Genomic DNA, 13812 nt, shown 5'->3' with positions numbered 1-13812 from the left:
GGATCAATAACTATTCGTGTAACAACTTTCGTTCACCAGAATCTAGCCTCAACTGAAAGCATACTCAACAGGAAAACATTTTTTTATGGGCACCTTCTCTCAAGGTGCTGTAACAAAAATGAATCTTATCTCTAAGGAGAGCATAAAATAATAACAGAACAACCACCTACCAGCAGGGCACCAACTTATGCGCCAACATCAGGGGAATATTTTGCTTACGTGGGCACCCTACTCATGGTGCAACGCTATCTTTGTCATGGATGTAACTTAATTACTATGTGCTCTAGGACACACGTACTTAAGTTAAAAGAAACATTTACTTGACCTAGGAACCATATGTACCCCTAGGTTCAAAAATACCCTTTACTAGTAGTCGTATAATAAGGTTAAATTATGCCATAACGGATTTACTAACCAAACTAGGCCCAATTACATCACCCACTTTACTGGCCCAACAACCAACCTGACCTGCCTATACCATGCACCAAGATTCGACCACCGAGCACTGAGCCCTGAGCGCTCTGTGTAGTACACAAGCCCCCCAGGCTCGAGTTGAGCGTGCCTAAGCGAATAGACTTTTCGAGTGCTCTAGCGGCTTACATGACCGTCTTGCAACGAGAAGGTGTGGTGCAGCGCACGAAGCGTTTATGATGTGACATTTCACCATACTTAATCGTGGACGCACACGTGGCATTCTTATCAACGGTGGAAAGGTATTGCCACTTACCATTCTCATAATCGTTTAAATTAACGTTTAGAAACCTGGTACTATTCACTATTCCATTTCTCTAACTTTTGCGAACCCTTTATGTTTTCCTCACTCTCACTACACCTCCTTCGCGGACCCAGGAAACCTCCTCGTCCTCAATCGCTCATTGAAACAAAGTACCTCCTTTTGCTCAACTCATTATTCTGTATTTGATCATTATCGGTTGATGGTATTCATTATGACCACATTGCTTGAGTTGGAATTCTTCTGAATTTACCCTTTCCTACTTACGCTGATCACTATATCTGCTAGTTATACTGCTTTGCTTGAATATGAAATGCACTATTGCATGTGGTTTTCCTTGGCTGTATGTGTGTCTGTCATCTGCTTGTGTTTGTATTTTTAGATATTCAAGCAATGGATTACAAAGCTCTATACCCCTGGGCACCCCAAAACCTTCTTAAAGAGACCTCTATGTACACCTCTCGTGAACTTATAGTGGCCCTTAGAAAAAGTAAGTGTTTTTTCGGAAAAGAGAACGATAGAGCCATTAGGTTAATCCCCTACCAAGAGAGTGAACCTGTCTGTTGTGATGAATTGTCGGACCTTGAGGGTCCCTTTGCTACTTCTATGCCACAGTGTTTAAAATAATTCTTCTTCGTCTTCCCCTATTCAACTTTGAAAAAGAGCTTCTCACTGAGATCAATGTGGCCCCTGCCCAACTACACCCAAATAGTTGGGCATTTGTTCGGGGTTTCTCCATTCTTTGCACACAGTTTGGCCTTTTGCCATCTGTCGAAGTCTTTTTGTATTTCTTTGAGGACAAACACGTAGGCCGCTAACTTTGGGTATCTTTCAAAAAGGTGGCTGGAAGGGCATTGTTATCGCTCTTCCAACAATCCTACAAGGGTTTTAAAGGAAATTTCTTGAAGGTACGATGCAATAAGAGGGATCCAACTCTCCTTGATGGGTTTCCTCTGTACTAGATCGAGAAGCCACGCTTCCAAGGTGCTCGGCGCTTGGAAGATATGCCCCAGCGTGATCAGGAGGTCTGTCAATTCTTCTCGAGCTTAAAGGTGGTCTTCGACACTACCTTTCTCATAAGCAAATAGTTCACCTAGGGGCTCCAAAAGCTTACATCGGTACTTTTCATTCTCTACTCTCGATGGTGTTGACTTTATTATTGTTGTTAATTACCTCTTATCCTCTCCGTCAAATTGACAAGAAAGATTTGGCGGAGAGGGCCAAGAAGATGAGGGCGGCTGCTTTGGCTCCGGCCACAACAGTTCCAACCCCTACCGAGGATGACGAGGAGACCACCTTTGGACCGATCTTTAAAAAGAGAAGGAAAACCACAGTTGCCCCTACTGAGCACTCCCAATCAGATGGGCGCACTCCTTCCAACCATGCCCCTCCACCAAACTCGACCCCGCCACGCGACATGATGGTGGTGCAAGAGGATGAGGGCACAAGCTTCCAAGAAGAGGGATTATGGGACTAAGGTGATGAGAATCAAAAAGATGTTATCAATAGAAGAAATGGACAAGGGTCAAAGCATTTAAAGTTCTTCTTATTAGTCTTTGCAAAAGATGAGGCCCAAGCCCAAAGCCCAAGTCCAAACCATGAGGGGCAAGGCCAAACATTAAATAAAAGAGCATCATTTGAATTACTTTTGTATAGTTGTAGGAGGTATGAATATTAAATAAAGAGTGTGAATAGTTAGGGGGGTGTAGACGCATTTTAGGAGGTGCTGAAAATAGAAAAGAAGTCACACTTACTTCATGACTAGGTGGCACCAATTTGCATTTGAATTTGGAGGGAACTTTGAGTTTCATTTGTGTTTCATTTCAGCCCTCTTCTATTATAAATAGAGAGGTTGGGCTCTTGTAAATTCAGATTTGGATAATTGATATAGAGAAACTCTACTCATTTTGAGAGAGCCTTTTGTGAGATTTTGATCTCCTTAGCATAGTCTCATCTTGTGAGCTTTTGGAGAGCTTCAAGTGGCGGCTTCCTTCACTCATCTTGGGACTCCATCACCAAGTGGCGTGATCATTCTCCTAATCCATTCGATCCGGACTTCAACCATCTAAGTTCCATTCCTTTTCATCTCCTTTGCTGTTTTCATTCGGTAGTTTCAGCTTTTATGTCTTGTTCATCAATTTGTACCGTTTAGTTTGGTTATTGTGTTGTTCTTGAGTTTCTAATCGGTTCATTGTGTTCTTTGGATGATTTTAATCGGTGGATATGTTTCCTCTTTCAATTCTGTCCAGTATTAGTTAATTACATATTTCAATTGTGTTTCTATTTGTGTTCTTGATTTGTTCTTGTTTTCCTTTCAATTCCGCCAAGTGTTTGTGAAAAGGACATGACACTCATTGTTCAATGAGTTTGGCTTCTCTCTTGGATGACATTATCCTCTATTGAGATTACCTTAAGCCTCCTTAAAGTGTTGTTTCTTGTTAAGTGTCTATCCAACTCATATCACAAGGCCTAGACATCCTTTCCTTTCTTGGGAAGGCGAAGGAGAAGCTTATGAGCCTTAAGGACTAGTTCAAGAGACCATGAGACAACTGGGGCAAGCTCTTGCTGCAAGGTGCTTGGTTATCACCAAGTTGAAAGATTGGAGAGGGTTGGCTGACAATAAGACTCACGAGGTGGATGAGCTTCATCAACGAGTGGGAAACCTTCAAGAAGAACTTCAGTGAGAGATGGTGAAACTCCAGGGGAAATTCCAGCAATCAAAATTCTTACAACAAGAAGTTGAAGCCCTCCTGACTAAGAAGTCCAAGGAGGCTACAAGCTTATCTGAGGAGAGAACGAAACTCTTGGCTGAGGTAGAGAGGCTCAAGGAAGAACTGACACGGAAAGATGGAAGCTTGCTAAGGAGAAAAAGGCCTTCACCAACGACGCTGCTAATTCTTACCTTGTGGGGTTTGAGGAGGTTGTCGCACAAGCCTCGAGTGTTTATCCTCAGATGGATTTCTCTTAGTTTGACTCGGGTAAGACCGTGGTCAATGGGCAGCTCGTGGAAGAGTAACACCTTTCTTGTAACTCACAACATTTGAAGCAATTTGAACAGTCTAGCTTATAAACCATTTTAATTTAGGTATGCCAACTATAACCCCTTTTGTTGGTTTAGCTTTTTATCTTTTGCCAATTTCGCTTAACACCTATGGACAACATACCAAATTTACATTTATGCTAACCCACTTAAGCTAAAAAGACAACAAACTTAATACCTCAGTCAAACACAAAAAATCACAATGCTTTGAAAAGCTAACCTTTAGATGATCCATACCCTATGGCCACAAAGAACCTCTTGACTCACATAAGTGCTCTTTAGCTACTTGAGTAAGGATCACATATTATGACCTTGCTAAACAGGGCTTTTGGTACTTAGAGGTTTGCACTTTTCACAAGCTTTATCTTTTCCCCTTATGCTAAGAATGATTCGTTTATAATCTTGGAGCTTTTTACTTGGATGTTGGCTTACACGCCAAGTCAACTCCTAAATAATTACCTCAGTTTAGAGTATCTAACTTGGGTATTGGCTTACACACTAAGTCAACTCTTAAACAATCACCTTCTTGGAGTATTACTACCCCATAATGGACGCCTGTACACTCCGCCCAATCATTGGGGTGAGGATCCTATCCATCAACCTTTGATAGGTGGCACCAGCATTCTTGAGGCTAAAAGAAATGACCTCTAGAGAACTCGGTCATGAAGGCGGTCTTGCTCTCATCTCGGGGGTGCATGCGAATCTTATTGTACCCTGAGAACGCGTCTAGGAAACTCAGCAATCGACAACCTGAAGCATTATCCACCAAGGAGTCTATGTTGGGCAACGGATAAAAGTCCTTGGGACATGCCTTATTTAGGTCTATAAAGTCGACGCACATCCTCCACTTCTCATTGGTCTTTTGCACCAATACAACGTTTGCTAGCCACTCAGGGTATTGAATCAACCTTATGTGGCCAACCTTCAAGAGCTTCTGTGTCTCTTCCCTGATGATCAGACGTCTCTCCTCGTTAAACTTCCTTCTTTTTTGCACTACCGATCTAACCTTCTCGTTCATAGTAAGCCTATGACCCATGAAGTCTGGGTCTATCCCGGGCATGTACACGGATGACCAAATGAAAGCATTCATATGCCTCGATATTACTCCAGTTATCTTCTCTTGTAACTCTCAACCTAGTGACGTGCCGAGTTTGAACTTCTTACCTTCAATTTCTTTCTCCTGAACCTCACCAACAGGTCCAGGTCGCCTCTCCCTGGCGACTTCAGTTTGCATGATCATTTATGGCTCTCGCACCTGAACGGTGATCAAACACACTCCCCTCCTGTTCTTCAGGCTATTCTCATAACACTTCCTTGTCGCCTTCTGGTCAGACTTGATGACGATCACCCCTCCATCAAGGGAGGGCAATTTCATCTTCATGTGCCTCGTCGAGGCCACCGCGCCTAGCCTTCAAGGAGGGTCTTCCCAAAAGCAAATTATAGGTCGAGACAATAGTAACTACTATATACCTGATATTGATTGCGTGAGATAAGGTGCCATCTGAGAAAGTTGTCCTTAGCTCCACATGCCCCGTACCTCCACCTGATCTCTGACAAAGCTGAACAAACAACCATCATATGGCCTTAACTAATCAGGTGAAAATCACAAATTATTAAACGTTACCCAGAACATCACATCAGTTGAGCTCCCCTGATCGATGAGAACTCAATGTACTCTTCTTCCCACGGCGACAACGGATATCACCACTAGATCATCTTCATGTGAGACCACGTCTCCCAGGCCAGTACTCGTAAAGAGAGGTCGGACTTTGCCAATTGGTCAGATCGCCTCGCCTCTACTGTTATTACTTCTCTCGTGTATTTCTTACGCTTGGAGGTAGAGCATCCCCTCCTCCCGAGAATCCTCTCGAGATGGTGTTCAGCTCGCCATGGACTGGTACCTCTTGCCCTTGGTCCGTTGAAGCAATCTCTTCCTTCGACCCCTCCTGGTTTCCTTCCTGATATTCCTTCAAGAATTCATCCCTTACCAAGCCTGCTAACTGATAGTCTAGAGCTATATAACACTCCAAGTCATGCCAAAATCCCTTGTGGAACTTGCACCATGTCTCCTTTTGTGGCCCCAAGTTCCTGTTAGAGTTTGGGGGGAATTTCAATTTATCCACCATCCCTAGCATATTCAACAACTCCTTGTAAGTCATCCAGAACCTTGGCCGAAATGTCAGGTCTTCCCTTGCCTTTGTCCTTGGCTAGTTATTCCTAGCTGAGTATGGTGCTCGCCTTGCACTTGACCTCTTCTCGACCACTGCTTCGTGGATCCTTAAAGGTCTGTGATACAAACCGATAGATGACTAAGGACACAACAAGAACTTCCCAAAAGGGTCAGTCATCTCAAGATACAAAGTCAGACCCCACCAAGCCTCGAGAAAGAATCAGCAAAAGAAGAAGAAGCTATAAACCAAAATATCATAAATTCTTCCTTTTGGTCTTCTTAAAAAAAATAGAATATGTTTGTAATTAAATTGGGCTCACTTTAGGGGTTCAAATAGCAAAGATAGACTAGAATAAGGTACCATTAGCATAATAGGGAATGTGGGTAGCATTTTAGCTTGTTCACAGCCCTTTTGGAAGGCATTTTGACCTAGTTTCTAGAAGGACAAGCCTAGGATGCGGGTTTGACTTAGTCAAACCCTAAGACTGCCCATTTTTTTCCTTTTCCCATCCTACCCCTTTAGCTTGTTCTCCAAGGCTCCTTCACCTATAAATAGGAGGCCTACCTAGGTTATTTTGCAAGTTGAAATTAATAGAAGAAGAGTTACTCTGCACAAATTGTGTGAGGTGTTAGTGAGGTTTGAATTCTTCTTAGCATTTAGGTCATATCTTGTGAGTATTGAGAGCTCTCAAGTGGCGGCTATCTTCACTTATCTTGGAGGCCAATCACACTCCAAGTGGTGTGTTCCACCTCTAAAATCCATCACATAAGCTTTCCCCTTCCTTCATATATTCTTCCATTATCATTCCATTTTTACTCTTTGTATCATGTTGTTTGGTTTTCCTTGTTTCCATTCAGCAATTCTATTTTGGTTTCTTTTCCTTGTTCTTTAATTCTGCACCTTCTAATATCATTTTCACCTTATAATTGTCTTTTCCTTTTGCCTTTGTGAAATGAACTTTCACATCTACTTAACCACTTGGTTAAGTTAATGTCCAGTGGGGATTTTCCTAAGGTCTTCACTCTTAAATTCCTAAAATCTCAATCTAAGTTAAGTGTCACACCATAAAATGAACAATCCTAAAGTCAACTCACATTAGTCTGGCTCAGCTACTTTCTTTGGGCTTGACTTGCACTAGGTGTGCGCTGCCGTGCTTCATAGATCTGCTTCTTCTGCATTGATGTGAGCAGCAACTCGACGTCGTATCTCTCCAAACATTCTTTCTAGATTCCTGATCAGTGAGTCGCTGAACGGTCCTACCATGATTTCCTGTCCAAAGGCGTGGACCATCAAGGCCTCATCTTGGGTCTGGAGCTTCATCGTGAATGCCCTAAACCTGTTCAAAAAATTCTTTAGAGACTCACCTTGTCTTTGCTTCACGCCAGAAAGATCGAAGGAGACCGGTGGTCGGGCCTGGTTAACAATGAATTGTTCCTTGAACAACTCTGAAAATTGGTCGAGGAAGGTGATGTGGCCATCAGAAAGGCCACTTAGCCACTATAGAGGTGTGCCTGTGAATGTACCCATGAACATCTTGCAATGTATGGCGTTTGTTCCTCCCGAAATGATCATATGGGCATTAAATGCAGTAAGATGGCTTTTGGGGTCTTCTACTCCCATGAAAACAATCTTGGGCGTTATGTAGTTAGTCGGTAAGAGAGCGTCCATAATCGCTTGCGAGAATGGCTTGGGAAAAGCTCTTAACTGAGCAATCGGACATCGCCCCACTTAGAGCGTTCATCAAGTTGTTATAGGTTCTTGCGCAATTCCTCGTTGGCCTTGTGCAACTCCTCACTGCTTGCTCGTGAAACGTCTATCTCTGCCATCAGCTGATCTTGCCTGAGCAACTGCTCAACTCAAGCTTTGACAATGAGCTTTTCCTGTTCAACTCTAGTTGTTGCCATCGCTTCTGCCACTGCATTTGCCGTCAGCTTTTCCGCTCTGCTCTGGCCTCTCATTGCATTCGCTTCTGCTCTCGTTTGTATTGTTCATTGGCTTCTTGGAGAGCCATCACAGTTTCCATAAGTTGTTGTATAGTGGGGGCGTCGTTCCCATCAGATCCCAGTGGACTTTGCCTTGTGTTCCTCATCACATATGAAAACTTAAGCACAATTGTTGATGGGATTAGGTTTTATTAGGCTCCACAGTGGGCGCCAAATGTTCTTGCCGATTGACTTGCTCTCCTGTTGACTCTAGTGACAAGCTCTAGCTCTGTTGAAACAGAGGGGGCCCTTCCTGTTGATTGCACTTCGACGATCAAGTCAGTAAAGGGCTTACTAAAAATCAAGAAGTATTCAGTTTCAGTCTCAGAAACAACGTACATTTACCTGGGGTCTCAAGCCCCTTTTATAGTTTATCTTTTGTAACAACTTTCTCTTTCTCTCACGAGAATCTAATCTCAACTGAAAGCATACTCAACAGAAAAACATTCTATTCAGGGGCACCCTCTCACAGTGCTGCAACAGAACGAAATCTTGTTTCTAAGGAGTGCATAAAATAATAACAGAATAATCACCTGCCAGCCGAACACCAACTCATTCGCCAACATCAGGGGAATATTCCATTTACGGAGGCACCTCACTCATGGTGCAATGTTATCTTTGCCATGCATGTAACCTAACTCTTATGTGCCCTAACACATACATACTTAAGTTAAAAAGAAACATTTACTTGACCTAGGTATCACATATACTATACGTACCCTAGGTCCAAAAATGTCGCATAAAAGGTTAAACGAAGGCACAACGGGTTTACCAACCAAATTAGGTCCAATCACATGGCCCAATTTGTTGACCCAACAGCCGAGCTGACCTGCCTATGCCATGCACTGAGATCCGACCACCGAGCACTGAGCCCTGGACGCTCTGTCCAGTACAATATTTAATAATATATTATTAATATTATTAATAATATTAATAGTATTAATAGTATTAATAATATTAATATTAATTAATAATATTTAATAATATTAATAATATAAATGATATTAAATATATGAATAATATTAATAATATTTATATTATTAATTATATTAATATTGATAATCATACTAATAAATATAATAATAATCATAATATGATAATAAAACTTGACTCGTGAGATAATAGTTAACTTGTTTGATCATTTCTAAGAGACGTACCTTTTACAGTTTACTTCTATTTTTAATAAATTGATTTTTTCTTCCAGTAAACCTTGATATAAGTCCCAAAGATGCAAAACTTTTATTGAGAAAATGTCACATGTCTAGAAATCTCAAATCTCATTCGTAAGTTTCTATTGTGAAATGGAAATAGAAAGCAAAAGTGGATTTGATTTGACGAGTGAATTTTTTTGAATTTTTTATTTATTTTCAAGTTGTTTATTTTAATAAAAATTAACTCAACTATTTAAAATAAACATAATATTTCTATAGTAAATTTTTTTAATAATAGAGAGTATTTTAATTAGATTTGGAGTTTGAACCTTCCCAGGTGTTGATCCTTTATAAGCATTAATGAGGGTTTTTTTACTGGAATGATTAAGTACCCTATAGTGGAGAATGTGTTTCATAAGTTAGGGCTTTTGGTGTTTTAAAATTAATTTACATTGTGCCTTTTCGATTTCCTGATTTTACTTTTTTCGTTTGAGGGTTCCTACTTGCTCCCATTTTGAATTCTTTTTCCTAACTTTCAGTTTTGTCTTTTTGAGTTCTCACAAATTCTCTCTTTTTGAGTTTACAAGTGTTTTGTATCTGTATTCTGCACCAAAGTCTCTCTTATCATTTCTAGGTACGTCCATGTCTTCCTCTTCTCTTTCATTGTCCTCGCACTCTGATGGCGGGGGTATCCCTATGGTTGATTGGGAAATCAACCCTATCAATGCCAACTCTTCCTCTAAATCATTCTTCATTGAGAGTGATTTTCAGAATGCTCAACCTATCTCTATGGTTAAGAGCACTGTTAACGTTGTTGGTCCTTCTAGTGGGATCTCGAGTAAGATCCATTTGGTGCACATGAAAAAAGCAGAAACATCAGGCTTCCTTCAAAAAATTATGATGAAAACCCTAATACCATTGTAGCAAGGGTAGCAAAAATGGAAAGTTTCCTCCCCCATCTTTGCTCCTGAGTACTCTTGGGTACTCGGGAAAGTTCATCATTACTCTTCCATCTTTAACTCCAAATCTAAAATCAACGAGTTCTTAAACTTCTTTCGAATTTGCTCTGATTCTTTATTAGATTTTTTCTCGATCAGACATTGTTCCTCCTCTCACCGAGTTTACATGAAACCTCCCTCTGATGAAGAGGATTTTACTTATATTTATGAGTACTTTTTTCAAAGAATTAGATATTTATTTTCTATTAACTAACTTTAAATGCCACTAACGTGGCTCCTAGCCAACTCCACCTAAACAGTTGGGCTTTTTAAAAGCTTTCCAAGTTTTGTGTATTGAACTCTATATTGGTGCACATTTTTATGTATTTCAATCAACTAAAACAGCGTGAGGTTGGTTGAGTTTCCTTGAATGCTACCCTCTATGGTTCCTGTTCCGTATACCTCCCTATTTCAAAAAGTTCAAAAATAAGTTTTTTAAGCTTAAAAGCAGTTCTGAAGACTCACAGAAGAGGTTATTATTCTTTCCAAACCATATGCCCAACGAGCAGTCAAATTTAAATGTATAGCCCGAAACCTGCTCTCCCCTGCGGAAAAGAAGAACATAGAAATAATTAAGGCCCTACGAAGGCCTATAAACTATAAAACGTTGTCTTAGTGGAGGAGCCTAAAGCCATGTATAATTGATCTCACAATGTTTTATACCTTTGAGAGAGGTGATAACGCGCATGGATGCTATTACAAAGGTTTTCATGTTAAAGGGAATGGAAGCCAAAGCCCGGATAAAGCCTTTGGAAACCAAACTGCAAGGCCTTCTAAGCTGCCCAAGCTCATCGCCTCCAACTTTTCAGAAAATTGGCCAGAGTGAAAGAGGTGTTTATTTCTAGGCGGCTGAATAGGTGGGGAAGAAGATATGGCTTTGTGAGATTTTACCCAGTCCCTAATGAGGCCAAACTGGAAAAGAAACTGGACCAGATTTATATTGGCAACCTGAAACTGCACGTTAACTTCCCGAAATATAGGAGAGCAGAGGTCGAAGTTCAGAAAGGAAAACCAAGCACATATAGACATGTTGCCTCGCGAGCAATGAGCTCTAAGGGTAAGATGAAGGAGAAGGAGAAGGAGGTCTGGTGCGGATACAGAACAGTCCGAAAGGAGGAGATCCAAAAACCTAAACAATCCTATGCTGAGATTGTGCGTAAACACTCAAAAGGTAGATGGACTGGCCCTGCTTTTGAGATAATACCTAACACACCGGCGTGGTTGGCTTCGAGTGCAGTTGGATGGATGTCCTCTTCTATGTCCTTTGATACTTTGAATGAAGAATTTGTCAAGGGGGGTATGAGCAGAATCAAGCTTAGATTTATGGGTGATAACCTTATGCTTCTAACGCCCAAAGACGGTGATAGAATGGAGGATATCTTTAAGCTCAATAATGAATGGTTCGTCGTCCTTTTCGATGACATCAAACCCTGGTCCGAATCTCATGTCGTAGAGCATAAAATAGTTTGGGTAAGGTGCTACGGGATCCCTTTAACCTTGTGAAGTGAACAGTGTTTCAAGAAGGTGGTTGGAGAAGTAGCATCCCTGGTACAGATTGATGAGTCTACTAGACAATGGGAAAACTTGGAGTTCGCCCGTTTGCAAGTTAGAGTACGCAAAGCATGCAAAGTGGATATGGTGAAAGAGTATAGGATCAACGGGCAGGTCTGTAATGTTGTCATTACAGAGGAGATACCTAGTAGAGAACGAGGAGAATGTTTGTGTCACGATGATCACTACGAATCCTCCGATAGTATATCGTCATCGGATACCGTGGTGGAGGAAACATACCACGCCGAAAGGTTGTCCGATGAAGGGGAAGAGCGCGAAGACGGTGGTTCGCGGCGGGATGAGGACCCCGAGGTGGTGGGGTTGACCCAAACCTCGATACCAACTAACAGAAAGTTTTTAGAGAATAAGGTTGCGAGCGATACTGGGTGCCAGTCTAAAGGTGGGTTCTCTTTCCTTAAAATGGCAAAACGTGTGCAAGGAGGGTCTGAAGGAGGAGCAGCTTTAGCTGCTGTGAGCCAAGTCAACGAGGCATGCAAGGTATTCCAGGAATCGTTGGCTAACCTAATAGAAGGGGCTTATGGGTGCAATTTCCCAACAAATGGGCCGAAGCAAGGTCAGGCCCAATCAACAATGAGTGGTACGGTTAGTAAAGAAGGAATTCTAAGGGGCCCAATGTCAGGAAGCAACGGGGGAAAAACGGTTAGTCGCAGTGGGAAGGAAGGGCTTGCTACCATGGCTGCGTCAAATCCACATCGTACGAAGGAAAAGGGGGATCATTGTGCAGAGATGCAAACATGGGTGAATGAATCTGATGTTAACCATGCCAAGCTGTCCACTGTAGTAGTGAGAGAGAGAGCTCATCTACGGGGAGCTCAGACCCCCAATCAAGCGAAAGTGTTAAGTGGTGCAAGAGGACCAACGGTGTAGAATCAAGTGCGGAACACAACGCTTTGTCTAAAGGAGAAGTTGGCTGTAAGTCATCACCGGAATTTCGTAGACCGAGGTCTACGGGAGGGATGGGAACGCAAAATGCACAACCAAAGTGGAGGTCGAATGGGGGAGTAGGAACACTCCATCATGGGGTAAACCCTGTCTCTAGGCTTAGCCATTGTTCCTTGGCGGAATCGAGTACAGACATTCACCATTGCAACGATCGGTTGAAGCTGGATGTCAAGGATGCGGAATCAGGGCGAATCTGGGAGTTGGGACGCAATCTCGGATTGGAGTGTTCAGGGGGCGAGGGGAATCTAGTTGAAGAATTGGATCGGCTAAAGGAAAGGGATAAGGATGATAAAGAGGTTTCTTGGGTGGGAAGTGTGAAGGAGTTACCATGATTATAATCAGTCTCAATATTAGAGGATTGGGAGGGGGGACAAAAGCAAGGTATTTGAGTCACCTTGTGTCTAAGGAGGGTGCTGTTTTCCTCTATTTGCAGGAAACGAAAACTTCCTCTTTCTCAGATGCCAGATGTTTTTTGTTGTGGAAGAGTAGTAACATTGGATGGATCCATCATGAAGGGATTAATGGGGCAGGAAGTATGTTAACAATGTGGAATAAGGAAGCATTTCAGTATGGAAGCCACGTTATCGGGACTGGCTTTATTGCTATAGCGGGCTATCATCTTGAAACAAAATGTCATTGTGTGGTGGTAAATGTTTATGCAGCATGTAATTTACAGGATAAAATTCTCTTGTGGGAAGCACTAACGACTCTCAAGCAATCGTACCAGAATTTGGCTTGGTGTCTATGTGGTGATTTCAATGCTGTTAGGAGGCCCGAGGAGAGGAAAGGGATTAGAGGCCATTCAAGTCAAAAGAAGGAGATTGCAGGTTTTAACAACTTTATTCAAAATAATGGTTGGATGGACATTCCTGGTGTAGGGAAAAGGTTTACATGGTTTAAAGCGAATGGCACAGCAAAGAGTAGACTGGATAGATTTCTGGTCTCTGAAGAGTGGCTCCAAATTTGGCCGGCATCCAAACAGTATGTGCAACAGAGAGTCGTCTCGGATCACTGTGCTCTAGTCTTAAAATCATGTGTTAAAGATTGGGGGCCTAAACCTTTTCGAACCCTCGATGTATGGCTGAAGGAACCAGGGTTTATTGCAATGGTAAAGGTTAAATGGGAATCATATCAGGTGAAAGGCAATCGCATTTCCGCTCTGAAAGAAAAGCTGAAACTCTTAAAGGCTGATCTTAAAGAGTGGAATACAAGGGTTTTTGGTT

Source organism: Phaseolus vulgaris, chromosome 8, assembly GCF_051622355.1.
Source record: "Phaseolus vulgaris cultivar YP4 chromosome 8, ASM5162235v1, whole genome shotgun sequence".
Taxonomy (NCBI): domain Eukaryota; kingdom Viridiplantae; phylum Streptophyta; class Magnoliopsida; order Fabales; family Fabaceae; genus Phaseolus; species Phaseolus vulgaris.
Note: the sequence above shows the minus strand (reverse complement) of the source record.